This window comes from Leuresthes tenuis, unplaced genomic scaffold (genome assembly GCF_036924035.1).
Source record: "Leuresthes tenuis unplaced genomic scaffold, fLeuTen1.0.hap1 SCAF_24, whole genome shotgun sequence".
NCBI classification, from domain to species: domain Eukaryota; kingdom Metazoa; phylum Chordata; class Actinopteri; order Atheriniformes; family Atherinopsidae; genus Leuresthes; species Leuresthes tenuis.
This window is the reverse complement of record NW_027325378.1, coordinates 24,554,279-24,573,037: the sequence shown is the minus strand read 5'-3', so window position 1 is coordinate 24,573,037 and position 18,759 is coordinate 24,554,279. Positions and strand designations below refer to the sequence as shown.

The 18,759-nt window shown below is 41.5% G+C and overlaps 2 non-coding genes across 2 annotated transcripts; both read right to left on the bottom strand.

Annotated features, from left to right (window-relative positions):
• Positions 1-154: 154 nt before the first annotated feature.
• LOC140285053 (U5 spliceosomal RNA) lies at positions 155-268 on the bottom strand. Its single transcript, XR_011910254.1, has one exon. It is a non-coding gene; the product is annotated as a U5 spliceosomal RNA (small nuclear RNA).
• Positions 269-18,125: 17,857 nt separating this feature from the next.
• Positions 18,126-18,239, bottom strand: LOC140285052 (U5 spliceosomal RNA). Its single transcript, XR_011910253.1, has one exon. It is a non-coding gene; the product is annotated as a U5 spliceosomal RNA (small nuclear RNA).
• Positions 18,240-18,759: the final 520 nt, after the last annotated feature.

Here is an 18,759-nt window from a genome sequence, read left to right as displayed (position 1 = left end):
TTTACTGCAAAGTACAACGTTGTTTTTTTTGTTTAAATCTTTCTAGACATGGTAATTAAGAAGGACAAAGCAGTCGCAACAAGTAAGGCGACTCTACTCAGAGAAGTCACTCTGCACAGTAACAAGATTTCTTTTGCACAGACAGAAAGGGCTTCACCCGCAAAGGTAAAGCCTGCCAAAAATAGAAACAACTCATTAGTGCTGCTCTCCACTGAAGTCTTTAGTAAAAGGCGAAAGACTTGTACGTTATGAAGAGAAACCAGAGTACGATTATCCGTCACTGCGGGAGCAGGGCATCAGGCTAGTTGGCATAGCCACCTTCCCCATGGTGAGCTTTGCTCCCCCCCCCCCCTTGCTCCTCGGCTGACCAAGGAGGAACTACTCGATGGCTGCAACACCTGAAAGAGATATTGATGCGAGACCCGATCAAAAGCTTTTTCAAAGTCTAAATTTAAGATGACAAGCCGGGTGTTTCTGTCTCTAGCGTAATCAATGATGTCTCGAATCAGTACGAGGCTGTCGGTGAGTTGTCTCCCTGAGATGGCACAAGCCTGGTCTGGGTGAATTACCTCCTCTAAAACAGAGGACATCCGTGTCGCTAAAACCTTGCTAAAAAGTTTACAGTCAAAGTTTAAAAGTGTGATGGGCCTCCAATTCTTTAGGTCAGTCTTATCATTTTTTTAAAAAGTAGAGTCACTATTCCCACTCTAAAACTGTCAGGCAGTCGGTCGAGTTTTTCAAAATCTTTAAAAACATCTAAAATGTCTGATGATAAAAGGTCCCAAAAGGTCAGATAGAATTCTGCAGGAAGCCCGTCTAAACCCAGAGCTCGACTTCTCTTAAAACCTGTTAGGCATTTTTTCTAACTCTAAAGCAGTAAAATCCTGTGTCAAGTGTGCATGCTCTTTTACGGTTTTGTCAACGAATTTTAAAATTTCTGCCGATGTTTCCAAGTGCACTGGTGTCTCTTTGTACATGTTACTATAAAAGGTATGTACAGTTTCAATCATCTCTTGTGTGGATTTTGTTAAAAACCCATCTTCTCTTTTTAGATTTTGAATACACTCCTTTTTATTTATAAAAATTTTTCACCTTCCTCAATTTCCTGCTCCCTGCTTCTTACAAAAATTCCTTTACTCTTTATTTCTGCTAAAACTGACATTTCCTTTTTGACATGTTTGATTTCTTCATTAAAGTCTATGCCACACTGATTTAGTTTAAAGTAGCGCTGTAAGCGTTTCTGTAGTCCCATCATACATCTATTCTCTTTCCTTTTTTTACGTTTACCTTGCTGTTTAAAAAAAGTCTGGGTCGTTTCCTTCACCATTTCCCACGATTGTGCATGTGTTTCGTAGAGGTCTTGAAAGGTCTGCCACTCTTTATAACATTCCCTGTACTGACTGACTATGATTTCATCCTCCAACAGGGAACAGTTGAGTTTCCACAGACCACTTCCTACCGTCACACCAGAAGGGGGGGAAAGGGTGCAGGAGAGCATAAGGTGGTCTGAAAAGAAAACAGGAGTTAATCTAACATCAGCGGGTGGGCAATCTCTAGTAAAGAAATAATCAATGCGAGAGGCTCTGGTGCCATCATGACTAAACCAGGTGAAGCCCTCCTCTCTGGGATGCATGGTTTTAAAACAGTCAGTAAGCTTAAAATCCCTGCATATGCCCTGAAGTAAAATCGAAGTCCAAATAGAAATCCACTTTAAAATCTCCCCCTGCTCTTTTTCTATCTTTCCTGCTCAAGATACAGTTAAAATCCCCTCCTACAACTAAAGGTACTTGCCCTAGCATGTAAAGCTGTATATCTTCTAAAAGGTCATACATGTAATTTTTTCCATTGAAACCATAAATATTTAAGAGGTTAAAGTCTTGCCCCATAAAATTCAAGTGTGCTAAAAGTGCCCGTCCGCCACTGTGCTACCTTTCACCAGAACATGCGGATTTTTAATTAGAATGGCCACACCATCATTTTTATTTTGATTTGAGCCACTCCATATCGATAAATGGGGCCACATTTCCTCCCATTGTCTATGGTTTTTTGAAAAAGGTAGTCCACATTCTTGTATTAAAAACACATCTGATTTTATGGAGACTAAGAAGGATAAAATACTCTGGGCTCTTGTCTTTGATTTCACACTTCTCACATTTAGTGTTGAGAAGGTGAGAACCATTAAAAGGATAAAGGAAAGTAGGTATGTCATTTTCGTTTTTCTAAGTTATCAAAACAAATTACACACTCAGGTTATTTCTTGGGAAACTAGCTCTTCCTTAATTTCTTTAGGTGAAAAGTGAGTAGGGTGATCTATATTTCCTTTTCGGACTCTCGGTGTTGGCCTCTGACGCAATGTTGCATTTAACTTTGAGTCCCTGGGTGTTGATTGCAGAGCTAAAGTTAAAAAGGAGACCTCATTTGGTGAGTCGGAGGGGAAGACTCTAGGTTCTTCCACTGAAGAACTGTCTGAAAGGGACCTAACCCTTCCCCTCTTCTCTGATACCACTGGGGAATCGGAGGACAACTCAGATGCCGTCCTCTTCGGCTGTTGACCTTCGGGGAGGTGAGTATCTTCACTACACTCACCTGTCTGCTCTTCCTCCTCATTTAGCGTAGCTCCACCCTCTGCCTGTGAATTCTCACAGACTTCAGCACTGAGTGGTGAGGCCTCTACAGGCCCCTCCCCTTTATGTTCCTCACTTCCAATCCAAGCTTTTGGCGGGAAGTTTGAATTTATTGGGTCAACCTCTTCATTTTGTTCACCAACTGCCACCTCTGGTCCTTCTCTTTGTTGGCTTGACTGTGACTTTACCGTCTTTAATTTCTTGGCAAAAGATTTAGGGCAATCTCTGAAGAGGTGATTTAATTCTCCACAGAGCTTACATTTGTTCGGAGTTGTTCGGCTACAAGAAGGTGTGAAAGTCCGACCATGGTTTGTAGAAAGCGGGTAAGAAAAGGTTCGAAAGTCCGAATATATACCATCAAAAGTGGAAGCGAAGGTGTTCGGCTGCAAGGTGTGAACGTCCAACCAAAGTTTGTAAAAAGCAGTTAAGAAAAGTTTCGAATATCCAACCAAACATAATCAAAAGCGGGAGCAGAGCTGTTCGACTGCAAGTAGGTGTGAATGTCAGTTCATAATTTGCAAAAAGCTGATGAGAAAGGGGGAGAATGCCCGACTATACACCATCAAATGCGGGAGCGGAGATGTTCGGCTGTGAGTAGGTGTGAATCTCCAACCATAATTGCTGAAAAATATGTCAGAAAAGGTAAGAATGCCGGTCTATACATCATCAAAAGCCGGAGAGGTGGTGTTCGGCTGCAAGTAGGTGTGAATGTCCAGCCATAATTACTCACAAACGGGTAAGAAAAGGTAGTATTGCCAGACCATACATCATCAAAAACAGGGAGCGGAGGTGGTTCAGCTGCAAGAAGGTGTGAATGTCCGACTAAAGTTTATAAAAAGCGGGTAAGACAAGGTGCGAATGCCCGACAATGTATGATCAAAAGAGGGAGCGGATGTTTTCGGCTAAAAGAAGGTCTGAATGTCCACCCATAATTCCTGAAAAATGGGTAAAAAAAGGGTGCGAATGCCGAACCATACATCATCAAAAGCAGGAGTGGATGTCTTCGGCTACAAGATTATTTGAATGTCGATCAATAATTGTTTTAAAACATGAAAGAAAATTTTCGAATATCAAACCGCACATAATTATAAGCGGGAGAGGAGTTGTTCAGCTGCAAGAAGGTGCAAATGTCCACCAATAATGACTGAAAAATGGGTAAGAAAAGGTGCGAATGCCCAACCATACATCATCAAAAGCAGCATTGGGTGTGTTCCGCTATAAGAAGGTTTGAATGTCCGACCATAGTTTGTAGAAAGCGGGTAAGAAAAGGTTCGAAAGTCCGAATATATACCATCAAAAGTGGAAGCGAAGGTGTTCGGCTGCAAGAAGGTGTGAACGTCCAACCAAAGTTTGTAAAAAGCAGTGAAGAAAAGTTTCGAATATCCAACCAAACATAATCAAAAGCGGGAGCAGAGCTGTTCGACTGCAAGTAGGTGTGAATGTCAGATCATAATTTACAAAAAGCTGATGAGAAAGGGGGAGAATGCCCGACTATACACCATCAAATGTGGGAGCGGAAGTTTTCGGCTGTGAGTAGGTGTGAATGTCCCACCATAATTGCTGAAAAATGTGTTAGAAAAGACTAGAATGCCGAACAATACATCATCAAAAGCGGGAGAGGTGGTGTTCGGCTGCAAAGGGTGTGAACGTCCAGCCATAATTACTCACAAACGGGTAAGAAAAGGTAGTATTGCCAGACCATACATGATCAAAACAGGGAGCGGAGGTGGTTCAGCTGCAAGGTGTGAATGTCTGACTAAAGTTTGTAAAAAGCGGGTATGACAAGGTGCGAATGCCCGACAATGTATGATCAAAAGAGGGAGCGGAGGTTTTCGGCTGCAAGGTCTGAATGTCCAACCATAATTTGTAAAAACCGGGGAAGATAAGGCTCGAAAGCCCGACTATACACCATCAAAAGCGGGAGCGGAGGTGTTCAGCTGCAAGCATGTCTGCATGTCCACCAATAATGACTGAAAAATGGGTAAGAAAAGGTGCGAATGCCCAACCATACATCATCAAAAGCAGCAGTGGATGTGTTCCGCTATAAGAAGGTTTGAATGTCCGACCATAGTTTGTAAAAGGCGGGTAAGAAGAGGTTCGAATGCCCGAACATACACCATCAAAAGAGGGAGCGGAGGTGTTCTGCTGTAAGAAGGTGTGAATGTCCGACCATAGTTGGTAAAAAGCGGGTAAGAAAAGGTGAAAATACCCGACTGTACACAATCAAAAGAGGGAGCGGAGTTGTTTAGCAACAAAGTGTGAAAGTCCGACCATGGTTTGTAAAAAGCAGGTAAGAAAAGGTTTGTATGCCGGAATATACACCATGAAAAGCGGAAGCGGAGGTGTTCGGCTGCAAGAAGGTGTGAACGTCCGACTAAAGTTTGTAAAAAGCAGTTAAGAAAAGTTTCGAATATCGAACCAAACATAATCAAAAGCGGGAGCAGAGCTGCTCGACTGCAAGTAGGTGTGAATGTCAGTTCATAATTTGCAAAAAGCTGATGAGAAAGGGGGAGAATGCCCGACTATACACCATCAAATGCGGGAGCGGAGATGTTCGGCTGTGAGTAGGTGTGAATCTCCAACCATAATTGCTGAAAAATATGTTAGAAAAGGTAAGAATGCCGGTCTATACATCATCAAAAGCCGGAGAGGTGGTGTTCGGCTGCAAGTAGGTGTGAATGTCCAGCCATAATTACTCACAAACGGGTAAGAAAAGGTAGTATTGCCAGACCATACATCATCAAAAACAGGGAGCGGAGGTGGTTCAGCTGCAAGAAGGTGTGAATGTCCGACTAAAGTTTATAAAAAGCGGGTAAGACAAGGTGCGAATGCCCGACAATGTATGATCAAAAGAGGGAGCGGATGTTTTCGGCTAAAAGAAGGTCTGAATGTCCACCCATAATTCCTGAAAAATGGGTAAAAAAAGGGTGCGAATGCCGAACCATACATCATCAAAAGCAGGAGTGGATGTCTTCGGCTACAAGATGATTTGAATGTCGATCAATAATTGTTTTAAAACATGAAAGAAAATTTTCGAATATCAAACCGCACATGATTATAAGCGGGAGAGGAGTTGTTCAGCTGCAAGAAGGTGCGAATGTCCACCAATAATGACTGAAAAATGGGTAAGAAAAGGTGCGAATGCCCAACCATACATCATCAAAAGCAGCATTGGATGTGTTCCGCTATAAGAAGGTTTGAAAGTCCGACCATGGTTTGTAGAAAGCGGGTAAGAAAAGGTTCGAAAGTCCGAATATATACCATCAAAAGTGGAAGCGAAGGTGTTCGGCTGCAAGAAGGTGTGAACGTCCAACCAAAGTTTTTAAAAAGCAGTTAAGAAAAGTTTCGAATATCCAACCAAACATAATCAAAAGCGGGAGCAGAGCTGTTCGACTGCAAGTAGGTGTGAATGTCAGATCATAATTTGCAAAAAGCTGATGAGAAAGGGGGAGAATGCCCGACTATACACCATCAAAAGCGGGAGCGGAGGTGTTCAGCTGCAAGAAGGTCTGCATGTCCACCAATAATGACTGAAAAATGGGTAAGAAAAGGTGCGAAGGCCCGAACATACATAATCAAAAGCAGGAGTGGATGTGTTCCGCTACAAGAAGGTTTGAATGTCCGACCATAGTTTGTAAAAGGCGGGTAAGAAGAGGTTCAAATGCCCGAACATACACCATCAAAAGAGGGAGCGGAGGTGTTCTGCTGTAAGAAGTTGTGAATGTCCAACCATAGTTGGTAAAAAGCAGTTGAGAAAAGGTTCGAATATCGAACCAAACATAATCAAAAGCGGGAGCAGAGCTGTTCGACTGCAAGTAGGTGTGAATGTCAGATCATAATTTGCAAAAAGCTGATGAGAAAGGGGGAGAATGGCCGACTATACACCATCAAATGTGGGAGCGGAAGTTTTCGGATGTGAGTAGGTGTGAATGTCCCACCATAATTTCTGAAAAATGTGTTAGAAAAGACTAGAATGCCGAACAATACATCATCAAAAGCGGGAGAGGTGGTGTTTGGCTGCAAGTAGGTGTGAACGTCCAGCCATAATTACTCACAAACGGGTAAGAAAAGGTAGTATTGCCAGACCATACATGATCAAAACAGTGAGGAAGGTGTGAATAACCGACTAAAGTTTGTAAAAAGCGGCTAAGACAAGGTCCGAATGCCCGACAATGTATGATCAAAAGAGGGAGCGGAGGTTTTCGGCTGCAAGGTCTGAATGTCCAACCATAATTTGTAAAAACCGGGGAAGAAAAGGCTCGAAAGCCAGACTATACACCATCAAAAGAGGCAGCGGAGGTGTTCGGCTGCAAGAAGGTCTGAATGTCCAACCATAATTTGTAAAAAGCGGGTAAGAAAAGGTAAGAATGCCCAACCATAAATTATCAAAAGCGGCAGCAGAGATGTTCGGCTGGTATTTATCAATGTCTAGATAGATTTCAAGAAAAAACAACGTTGTACTTTGCAGTAAAAGAAAGAGCAAATCTAAAGTTTCAGGAATCCGAGTATAAGCTTGCTTTCATGAGTTCTGCACGAATTCGGATTTTATTATAAATTAAATTCCTTCACTCAAACTAAATTAAAACTGCTTTGTCCTTCATATGTACCCAATTCTACATATATTTCAAGCATAAACTTCCTCATATTACCCAGAATGAAAAAGAACCACACTTGTGATTAAGCCATACGCCCCTTTTGAGGAGTTCTGCATGATTTGGGATTTTATCTATAAAATTAATTCCTTCACTCAAACTATGTTAAAACGGCTTTTACCTTAATATTTATCAATGTCTAGATAGTTTTAAACAAAAAAAACAATTTTGTACTTGCAGTAAAAGAAAGAGCAAATCAAAAGTTTTAGGAATCCGAGAATAAGCTTCTTTTCATACGTTCTGCTATATTTGGGATTTTATGTATAAAATGAATTCCTTCACTCAAACTATGTTAAAACTGCTTTGTCCTTCATATTTATCAATGTCTAGATCGACTTCAACAAAGAACAACATTGGATTTTGCAGTAGAAGAATGAGCAACAATGAAGGATCAGGAATCCGAGAATAAGCTTCTTTTCATACGTTCTGCATGATTTGGGATTTTGCTATAAAATTAATTCCTTCACTCAAACTATGTTAAAACTGCTTTTAACTTCATATTTATCAATGTCTAGATCGACTACAACAAAGAACAACATTGTATTATGCAGTAGAAGAAAGAGCAACACTGAAGGATCAGGAATCCGAGAATAAGCTTCTTTTCATACGTTCTGCATGATTTGGGATTTTATGTATTAAATTAATTCCTTCACTCAAACCAAGTTAAAACTGCTTTGTCCTTCATATTTATCAATATCTAGATCGATTTCAACAAAGAACAAGGTTGTATTTTGCTGTATAGGAAAGAGCAACACTGGAGGATCAGGAATCCGAGAAAAAGCTTATTTTCATGAGTTCTGCACGATTTCGGATTTTCCTATAAAATGAATTGCTTTGCTCAAACCAAGTTAAAATAGCTTTGTCCTTCATAGTTATCAATGTCTAAAAATGTATCAAGCATAAAGTTCCTCATATTACCCTGAATGAGAAAGAAGCATCCCTTTGGTTGAGCAATACGTTCCTTTTGAGGAGTTAGGCATGATTTCGGATTTTGCTATAAAATTCATTCCTTCACTCAAACCAAGTGGAAACTGCTTTGTTCTTCATATTTATCAATGTCTAGATCGATTTCAACTTCTTCTACTGGAAAATCCAACGTTGTTCTTTGTTGAAGTCGATTGATAAAGATGAAGGTAAAAGCAGTTTTCACTCGGTTTGAGTGAAAGAATTTATTTAATAGCAAAATTGCAAATCATGCAGAACTCCCTTTCACATTCACACCTTTTCTCACCCGCTTTTTGCAAACTATGGTCGGCCATTCACAGCTTCCTCTCCACCATACTTGTATGATGGGATATTCACACCCACTTGCATCCGAAGACCTCCCCCCCCCACTTTTGTTGATATTTAGTCGGTCATTCGCACCTTACCCGCTTTTGGCAAACTATGGCCTTCTTGCAGCCAAACACCTCTGATCTCGCTTTTGATGATGTAAGGTTGGGCATTCAGACCTTGCTTCACCTGCTTTTCACCAAATATAGTCAGACATTCACACCTTCTTGCAGCCGATCCACTCCTGCTTTTGATGATGTATGGTGGGGCATTCGCACCCATTTTTTACCCATTTTTCAGGAATTATGGGTGGACATTCAGATCTTCTTACAGCCGAAAACCTCCGCTCCCTCTTTTGATCATACATTGTCGGGCATTCGCACCTTGTCTTAGCCGCTTTTTACAAACTTTAGTCGGTTATTCACACCTTCCTAACTGTTTTGATCATGTATTGTCTGGCAATACTACCTTTTCTTACCCATTTGTGAGTAATTATGGTTGGAGAGTCACACCTACTCACAGCCGAACAACCGCTCCCGCTTTTGATGGTGTATAGTCGGGCATTCTCACCCTTTCTGATCAGCTTTTTGCAAATTATGATCTGATATTCACACCTATTTGCAGTCGAACAGCTCTGCTCCCGCTAATGATTATGTTTGGTTGGATATTCGAACTTTTTAACTGCTTTTTACAAACTTTAGTCGAACGTTCACGTATTCTTGAAGCCGAACACCTCCGCTTCCGCTTTTGATGGTGTATATTCGGGCATACGAACCTTTTCTTACCCGCTTTTTACAAACCATGGTCGGACTTTCAAACCTTCTTGTAGCTGAAAATCTCCGCTCCCTCTTTTGTTTGTGTACAGTCGGGTATTTTAACCTTTTCTTACCCGCTTTTTACCAACTATGGTCGGACATTCACACCTTCTTACAGCGGAACACCTCCGCTCCCTCTTTTGATGGTATATGTTCGGGCATTTGAACCTTTTCTTACCCACCTTTTACAAACTATGGTCGGACATTCAAACCTTGGAGCCGAACACCTCCGCTCCCGCTTTTGATGGTGTATAGTTGGGCTTTCGAGCCTTTTCTTCCCCGGTTTTTACAAATTATGGTTTGACATTCAGACCTTGCAGCCGAAAACCGCTCCCTCTTTTGATCATACATTGTCGGGCATTCGCATTCTCACTTGCAGCTGAACATCTCCTCTCCCGGTTATGATCATGTGCGGTTTGATCTTCGAAAATTTTCTTTCATGTTTTAAAGCAATTATTGATGGACATTCAGACCTTCTTGCAGCTGAACCCCTCCGCTCCCGCTTTTGATGGTGTATGGTTTGGCTTTCGAGCCTTTTCTTCACGGTTTTTACAGATTATGGTCGGACATTCAGACCTTCTTGCACCCGAACACCTCCGCTCCCTCTTTTGATCATACATTGTCGGGCATGTGCACCTTGTCTTACCCGCTTTTTACAAACTTTAGTCGGACATTCACACCTTCTTGCAGCTGAAGCACCTCCGCTCCCTGTTTTGATCATGTATGGTCTGGCATTCTTACCTTTTCTAACACATTTTTCAGCAATTATGGTTGGAGATTCACACCTACTACAGCCGAACATCTCCGCTCCTGCATTTGATGGTGTATGTTCGGGCATTCGAACTTTTCTTACCCGACTTTTACAAACTATGGTTGGACATTCAAACCTTCTTATAGCGGAACACATCCACTGCTCCTTTTGATGATGTATGGTTGGGCATTCGCACCTTTTCTTACCCATTTTTCAGTAATTATTGGTGGACATGCAGACCTTCTTGCAGTGGAACACCTCTGCTCCCGCTTTTGATGGTGTATAGTCGGGCTTTCGAGCCTTTTCTTCCCCGGTTTTTACAAACTATGTTTGGACATTCAGACCTTGCAGCCGAAAACCTCCGCTCCCTCTTTTGATCATACATTGTCGGGCATTCGCACCTTGTCATACCCGCTTTTTACAAACTTTAGTCAGACATTCACACCTTGCAGCTGAACCACCTCTGCTCCCTGTTTTGATTATGTATTGTCTGGCAATACTACCTTTTCTTACCCGTTTGTGAGTAATTATGGCTGGACGTTCACACCTACTTGCAGCCGTACACCACCTCTCCCGCCTTTGATGATGTATAGTCGGGCATTCTCACCCTTTCTCATCAGCTTTTAGCAAATTATGATCTGACATTCACACCTACTTGCAGTCGAACAGCTCTGCTCCCGCTTTTGATTATGTTTGGTTGGATATTTGAACCTTTTCTTAACTGCTTTTTACAAACTTTGGTTGGACGTTCACACCTTCTTGCAGCCGAACACCTTCGCTTCCACTTTTGATGGTATATATTTGGGCATTCGAACCTTTTCTTACTCGCTTTTTACAAACCATGGGTGGACTTTCACACCTTCTTGTAGCCGAACAACTCCGCTCCCGCTATTGATTGTGTACAATCTGGTATTTTAACCTTTTCTTACCCGCTTTTTACCAACTATGGTCGGACATTCACACTTTCTTACAGCGGAACACCTCTGCTCGCTCTTTTGATGATGTATGGTTGGGCATTCTGAACTTTTCTTACCCATTTTTCAGTAATTATGGGTGGACATTCACACCTTCTTGCAGCTGAACACCTCCTCTCCCGCTTATGATCATGTGCGGTTTGATATTCGAAAATTTTCTTTCATGTTTTAAAGCAATTATTGATGGACATTCAAATCTTCTTGTAGCCGAACACATCCACTCCTGCTTTTGATGATGTATGGTTGGGCATTCGCACCCCTTTTTTACCCATTTTTCAGGAATTATGGGTGGACATTCAGACCTTCTTGCAGCCGAAAACCTCCGCTCCCTCTTTTGATCATACATTGTCGGGCATTCGCACCTTGTCTTACCCGCTATTTATAAACTTTAGTCGGACATTCACACATTCTTGCAGCTGAACCACCTCCGCTCCCTGTTTTGATCATGTATGGTCTGGCAATACTACCTTTTCTTACCCGTTTGTGAGTAATTATGGCTGGACATTCACACCTACTTGCAGCCGAAAACCACCTCTCCCGCTTTTGATGATGTTTGAACCGGCATTCTTACCTTTTCTTCCACATTGTTCAGCAATTATGGTTGGAGATTCACACCTACTCACAGCCGAACATCTCCGCTCCTGCATTTGATGGTGTATAGTCGGGCATTCTCCCCCGTTTCTCATCAGCTTTTTGCAAATTATTAACTGACATTCACACCTACTTGCAGTCGAGCAGCTCTGCTCCCGCTTTTGATTATGTTTGGTTGGATATTCGAACCTTATCTTAACTGCTTTTTACAAACTTTGGTCGGACGTTCACACCTTCTTGCAGCGAAACACCTCCGCTTCCGCTTTTGATGGTGTATATTCGGGCATACAAACCTTTTCTTACCCGCTTTTTACAAACCATGGTCGGACTTTCACACTTTGTTGCTGAACAACTCTGCTCCCTCTTTTGATTGTGTACAGTCGGGTATTTTCACCTTTTCTTACCCGCTTTTTACAAACTATGGTCAGACATTCACACCTTCTTACAGCAGAACACCTCCGCTCCCTCTTTTGATGGTGTATGTTCGGGCATTCGAACTTTTCTTACCCGACTTTTACAAACTATGGTCGGACATTCAAACCTTCTTATAGCGGAACACATCCACTGCTCCTTTTGATGATGTATGGTTGGGCATTCGCACCTTTTCTTCCCCGGTTTTTACAAACTATGGTTGGACATTCAGACCTTGCAGCCGAAAACCTCCGCTCCCTCTTTTGATCATACATTGTCGGGCATTCGCATCTTGTCTTACCCGCTATTTATAAACTTTAGTCGGACATTCACACCTTCTTGCAGCTGAACCACCTCCGCTCCCTGTTTTGATCATGTATGGTCTGGCAATACTACCTTTTCTTACCCGTTTGTGAGTAATTATGGCTGGATATTCACACCTACTTGCAGCCGAACACCACCTCTCCCGCTTTTGATGATGTATGGACCGGCATTCTTACCTTTTCTGACACATTTTTCAGCAATTATGGTTGGAGATTCACACCTACTCACAGCCGAACATCTCCGCTCCTGCATTTGATGGTGTATAGTCGGGCATTCTCCCCCTTTCTCATCAGCTTTTTGCAAATTATGAACTGACATTCACACCTACTTGCTGTCAAACAGCTTTGCTCCCGCTTTTGATTATGTTTGGTTGGATATTCGAAACTTTTCTTAACTGCTTTTTACAAACTTTGGTCGGACGTTCACACCTTCTTGCAGCCGAAAAACTCCGCTCCCGCTATTGATTGTGTACAGGCAGGTATTTTAACATTTTCTTACCCGCTTTTACAAACTATGGTTGGACATTCAAACCTTCTTGTAGCCGAACACATCCACTCCTCCTTTTGATGATGTATGGTTGGGCATTCGCACCTTTTCTTACCCATTTTTCAGTAATTATGGGTGGACATTCACACCTTCTTGCAGCTGAACACCTCCTCTCCCGCTTATGATCATGTGCAGTTTCATATTCGAAAATTTTCTTTCATGTTTTCTAGCAATTATTGATGGACATTCAAACCTTCTTGCAGCCGAACACCTCCGCTCCCACTTTTGATGGTGTATAGTCGGGCTTTCGAGCCTTTTCTTCCCCAGTGTTTACAAATTATGGTTGGACATTCAGACCTTCTTGCAGCCGAAAACCTCCTCTCCCTCTTTTGATCATACATTGTCAGGCATTCGCAACTTGTCTTACCCGCTTTTTACAAACTTTAGTCAGAAATTCACAACTTGCAGCTGAACCACCTCCAAATAAACCTTGGATGCTAGCTGGGCATATGAGGGCCCCGGGTCATTGCCTTGCTTTTAGGAAGCTTAGAAATAAATGTACAGCAGAAATAAGAAAGGCCAAGTCTGATCATTATCTAAATTTGATTCCCAGAGCTTACTCAGATTTCCCAAAAGTCTGTCCTACTGCTCCTGTTTTTAATTAGACTTCTATGCTCCGCAGTCGCAGATTTGTCACTCCTTTTAAGCTTATTGTATGTTCTAAATGTTCTTTTAATCGTGTCTTCAAAAGTTTTCTGTTTTTTCTGTCTCAGCTATTGCATATGAGATTATTTTCTCCATTTATCTCCAAGTTTAAATAAATGTTATTACTAGTGTGGCACTTTCTATGTCAAGGGGACAGTGGTGGTACTCTGTCCTGCATCATCTTTATTTCTGCTAATTCATGCTTCATACCATAAAATTGGGAATACTATAATAAGAGTAATGATTAATAATACACAGCTGGTTCCTCTTAACCCACAAAATCCTGGTAATCTGAATGGATGCCACGGCCTTTGTCCATCCATTTTCCCTGTCTTATTTTAGTCACACCCTATGTTCTCATGTTAGCCGTTGTTTTCTTCACTGAGGTTGAGATGAACTCCCTCCTGTAGAGAGAATTCCCCTTTGTAGTCAGACTTTTGCCTCAGAAAACAGTGGTGGGTAACTAATCTTTCCCTACTTCTGAAGGTCGTAGTACAATGTGATAAGTGAATCCAAGAAGTCCTTCAGCTGCTGTGGGTGATGTAAGTAGTACCTGAAATGGACCTTCCCCCCTTGGACTGGACCAGTTCTTTTTCTTTATCACTTAGATGATGATCCAGTCCCCGGGTTTTACGGTCTTCAGATATTCCTTCACCGGTTCACCTGGAACAGACTAAACAGAAGAGATCTCTCTACTTGTTAATATTTGTATTCTGCTAAGGTTTCTTCTCTTTTTCTTTTTTTCTTCATCATGTCAGTTGATGACTGTGTTTTGACTGTGGGAGTACAAATGGTCTTCCATACCTTTTCTCAAATGGAGTTCATCTTGTGCTAGTTGGAGGATGCATTTTTAGGATGGTAAACAGTAAACCCAACATTTCCCATTTCTTCCATGATTTTTTTCAGTCTTGACTTAATTATTCCATTGTGTCTCTCCACGAAACCTGCTGATTGTGGATGATATGCACAGTGGTTTCTAAGGTCTATTTTAAGTTCTTTGCCATCAGTGAGATGACATTGTTTACAAAGTGTGTCAAATTATCACTGAAGATCTTTTCAGGAATTTCAAATCTAGAAATGATTTATTTTACCCGTGCTTTTGCTACTGAGAGTGCATCTGCTTGTGCACATGGAAATATTTCAGTCCATTTGGTAAAAACCTCTGTTGTCACTGAGCAGAATCGTTTCCCTTAACATTAATTTAGTTCAATGAAATCTACACAATAATGAAATAATGAAATCCAAACAAATATGTTGAAAAAGATACACTGGCTTAGGGTATTATCTTTGTTTTGGTCTTAGATTGCCCTGTGGATTGTATTTTGCACATATTTGACCTGCTAGACAAAACTTTATTCATTTCTTTATTCTAAAAATAATTTTTCAATAATTAGTAAAACCATATGCTGTAAAAACCTTGTTCATTATTGCTTCCATCCCTCCTGTTGAGACATGACATGGTCCATGGCTTAATACTGCAGCATATTTAAACAAATTCTTTGGCAGTATGGTTTTCCTTCTGGTCATTCATACGAGTCTATTGTAGATGACAATTGAATAACATCTAATAATGCTAAAATATTTGTAGTTTATACATTAGCTGTGGATGTCAACATACCTGTTTTTCCAATGCTGTGTTAACACATGTACAGTTGAGAAGGCATACTGACTGTCAGTGTAAACGTTAAAAACCTTTTTATTATTTAATTTACAAACTTCAGTTAAAGCTACCAATTCGACTGCTTGAACAGAGTAATTTTTTGGTAGTGGTTGTTTTAAGAAAACTTCAGTTTCTGTTAGTACTGCAAATCCTGTAGCATTTGTGCCATCAGGGTTTTTTGCGTGACCTGTCGAATAAATATAGTTATTTCTGCATTTTCATAACGTATATCAGTTAAGTCTGGCCTGGGTAAAACATTGATGGTTATTTCTGACATGCAATCATGAGAATTTCCATCTGTGGGGTAGGTAGCAGTGTGGATGGATTAAGTGTAGCACATCTCTCGACAACAAGGTGTGGCTGTGAAAGAAGAACAGTTATGTAGGAGAGATGTCTGGTAAAGATATTTTGTTAAGTAACCATATCACAGCCACTGCATGAGGTACCTTAAGTGTTAATGGGTGAAATAACACCATAATTGTTGATGCCTGCACTGCCAATGGCTTCTGGCCATTGATTCAAAAGTACGATCTCGTCACTTTTTCCCCCTTTCAGTGGACACTGGCCCCTAATTACCGCAATTCAGCAGGGGGTCTTTCATTAGGAGTACTGGACTCCCCCGTGCACGGTTTCAGCTCCGACCCTGGACGGCGGAAAAAACGTCGAGATCTGGTTTGAGTACCCAATTGTTGAGAAAATTCTCTCAATGAGACTCAGAGTTGCTGGAGTCGGTTAATGCAAAGGTTTAATCTTGCAGCAAGCTCAAGAATGTGTGTGTGTATGGGTGTATGTGTGCGAACGTGTGTGTGAGTTTGTGTGTGTGAGAGTTTAAAGAACCTGTTATCCACAGGCAGGTCTTAACTAGTATGGCACGGGTCCAGCCTGTCTCATCTTTTTTGGAAGGTCCAGCGCTTGGCCGTAACCCTTCTGTCTGTTTGGACTCTCACATACATTCGGTTAATCATAGAAAAACGAGAACAAAACTTTTTAGCCCCTTAAATTCATAAAACAGACATGGTGCAGTTATTTCCATTCTAGAAAATAAGAGTAATCACCACCATTCCTATAAATTCTGGATATTCTAACAATCTGAATCTTTTTTAAATGTTCAATGAAGCCCTTTGCTGTTCTGTTTAGAGACTCAGCTGATCATAAACCTTCTAAACTCTTAACCTTTTTCATTTCTCAGTTAGTATTCACTTTAAAACTGATTAAAAGAAAAAATAAATGAATGCCTATCAACAAATGTGGGATCTAAACTCTACTGCTTCCTCTAAAATGATTTATTTTCTCAATTCAGAAATATGTGTGTGTAAGTCACAACACCTGTGACACCAAAACGGCTTTCTTTTCTCTCTTTTCTCTACACTCTGCACTGTGAGCACACACACCAAATCATCCATCCATTTTCTATACCGACAGTCCGTTAATCTGGTAGCGGGTGGGCTGGAGCCTATCCCAGCAGTCATCGGGCGAAAGGCGGGGTACACCCTGGACAGGTCGCCAGTCCATCGCAGGGCCACATAGAGACAAACGAGACAAACAACCATGCACACTCACACTCACTCCTACGGACAATTTGGAGTCACATGCATGTTTTTTGGATGGTGGGAGGAAGCCGGAGTACCCGGAGAGAACCCACGCATACACGGGGAGAACATGCAGACTCAGACACAGAAAGGCCCCAGGCAGGGATTGAACCTGGAACCCTCTTGCTGTGTGGTGACGGTGCTAACCACCACACCACCGTGCAGCCCCTCACACCAAATCAGAAAGGCTTTTTTCTCTCTTTTCTACATTATGGACTGTGGGGACACAAAACCCCTCTCTCTTTTTTTTTTTGATTGTGTGTCAGGGCGTTGTCTCACGTATTAGATGATGCTTAAGATATGAATGGGTTTATCAGTCACATCAGAATCCATACATACTGATCCTCCCGTAATAAAATGGTCGGATCTTATCAAACACACTTTGTTTCTTGTGACAATCAAGTCAGCGAAACAGCGTATACACGTCAAGACACTGAAGTTAAGTTAAGTTTGGCAGTATTGCTCTGCCGTCAGCAATCATACACCCATTTTATTTTCGTGAGACATGTGCAGGCACCTGTTCATCTACTGTTCTATCACTATGAATTAGTTTATCTATTATCAATAAGGATACTTCTACAACTACTATCAAAGTATGTCCGGACTTCTTATGTTGTCAGTTGCTATATATGAATAAGTGGGTAGCTACTGACAAGCATTAAGCATGTCACACAGCCCAAACATATAACATTTCAGGACACACCACACAGTTAACAACCACAGTGAAGCGTGTCAAAGCCCAAACATGTAACATTCAACAGGACACTTACACAACACATTCAAATCAAACAGTCAGACAACATACAAGAACATATACCCCAGCCGGCATTGCTCCCTGCCTATTTTCCTACAGCTCACTATGTGTGCGCACACCTTTATTCACAAACTCTTCAACTTATACTCTTTTACCGAAGCTGCTACAGCTCGATTGGCCGAATACCCTTAGATCCTATTTCGGTGAATTTGACATCTGCCTTACATGTAACAGATTAGCGGTTTAGCAGTTTTAATTTAGTTTGAGTGAAGGAATTCATTTTATTGCAAAATCCGAAATCGTGAAGAACTCGTGAAAGTAAGCTTATTCTCGGATTCCTGAAACTTTAGATTTGCTCTTTCTTTTACTGCAAAGTACAACGTTGTTTTTTTTGTTTAAATCTTTCTAGACATGGTAATTAAGAAGGACAAAGCAGTCGCAACAAGTAAGGCGACTCTACTCAGAGAAGTCACTCTGCAGAGTAACAAGATTTCTTTTGCACAGACAGAAAGGGCTTCACCCGCAAAGGTAAAGCCTGCCAAAAATAGAAACAACTCATTAGTGCTGCTCTCCACTGAAGTCTTTAGTAAAAGGCGAAAGACTTGTACGTTATGAAGAGAAACCAGAGTACGATTATCCGTCACTGCGGGAGCAGGGCATCAGGCTAGTTGGCATAGCCACCTTCCCCATGGTGAGCTTTGCTCCCCCCCCCCCCCCCCCCTTGCTCCTCGGCTGACCAAGGAGGAACTACTCGATGGCTGCAACACCTGAAAGAGATATTGATGCGAGACCCGATCAAAAGCTTTTTCAAAGTCTAAATTTAAGATGACAAGCCGGGTGTTTCTGTCTCTAGCGTAATCAATGATGTCTCGAATCAGTACGAGGCTGTCGGTGAGTTGTCTCCCTGAGATGGCACAAGCCTGGTCTGGGTGAATTACCTCCTCTAAAACAGAGGACATCCGTGTCGCTAAAACCTTGCTAAAAAGTTTACAGTCAAAGTTTAAAAGTGTGATGGGCCTCCAATTCTTTAGGTCAGTCTTATCATTTTTTTAAAAAGTAGAGTCACTATTCCCACTCTAAAACTGTCAGGTAGTCGGTCGAGTTTTTCAAAATCTTTAAAAACATCTAAAAGGTCTGATGATAAAAGGTCC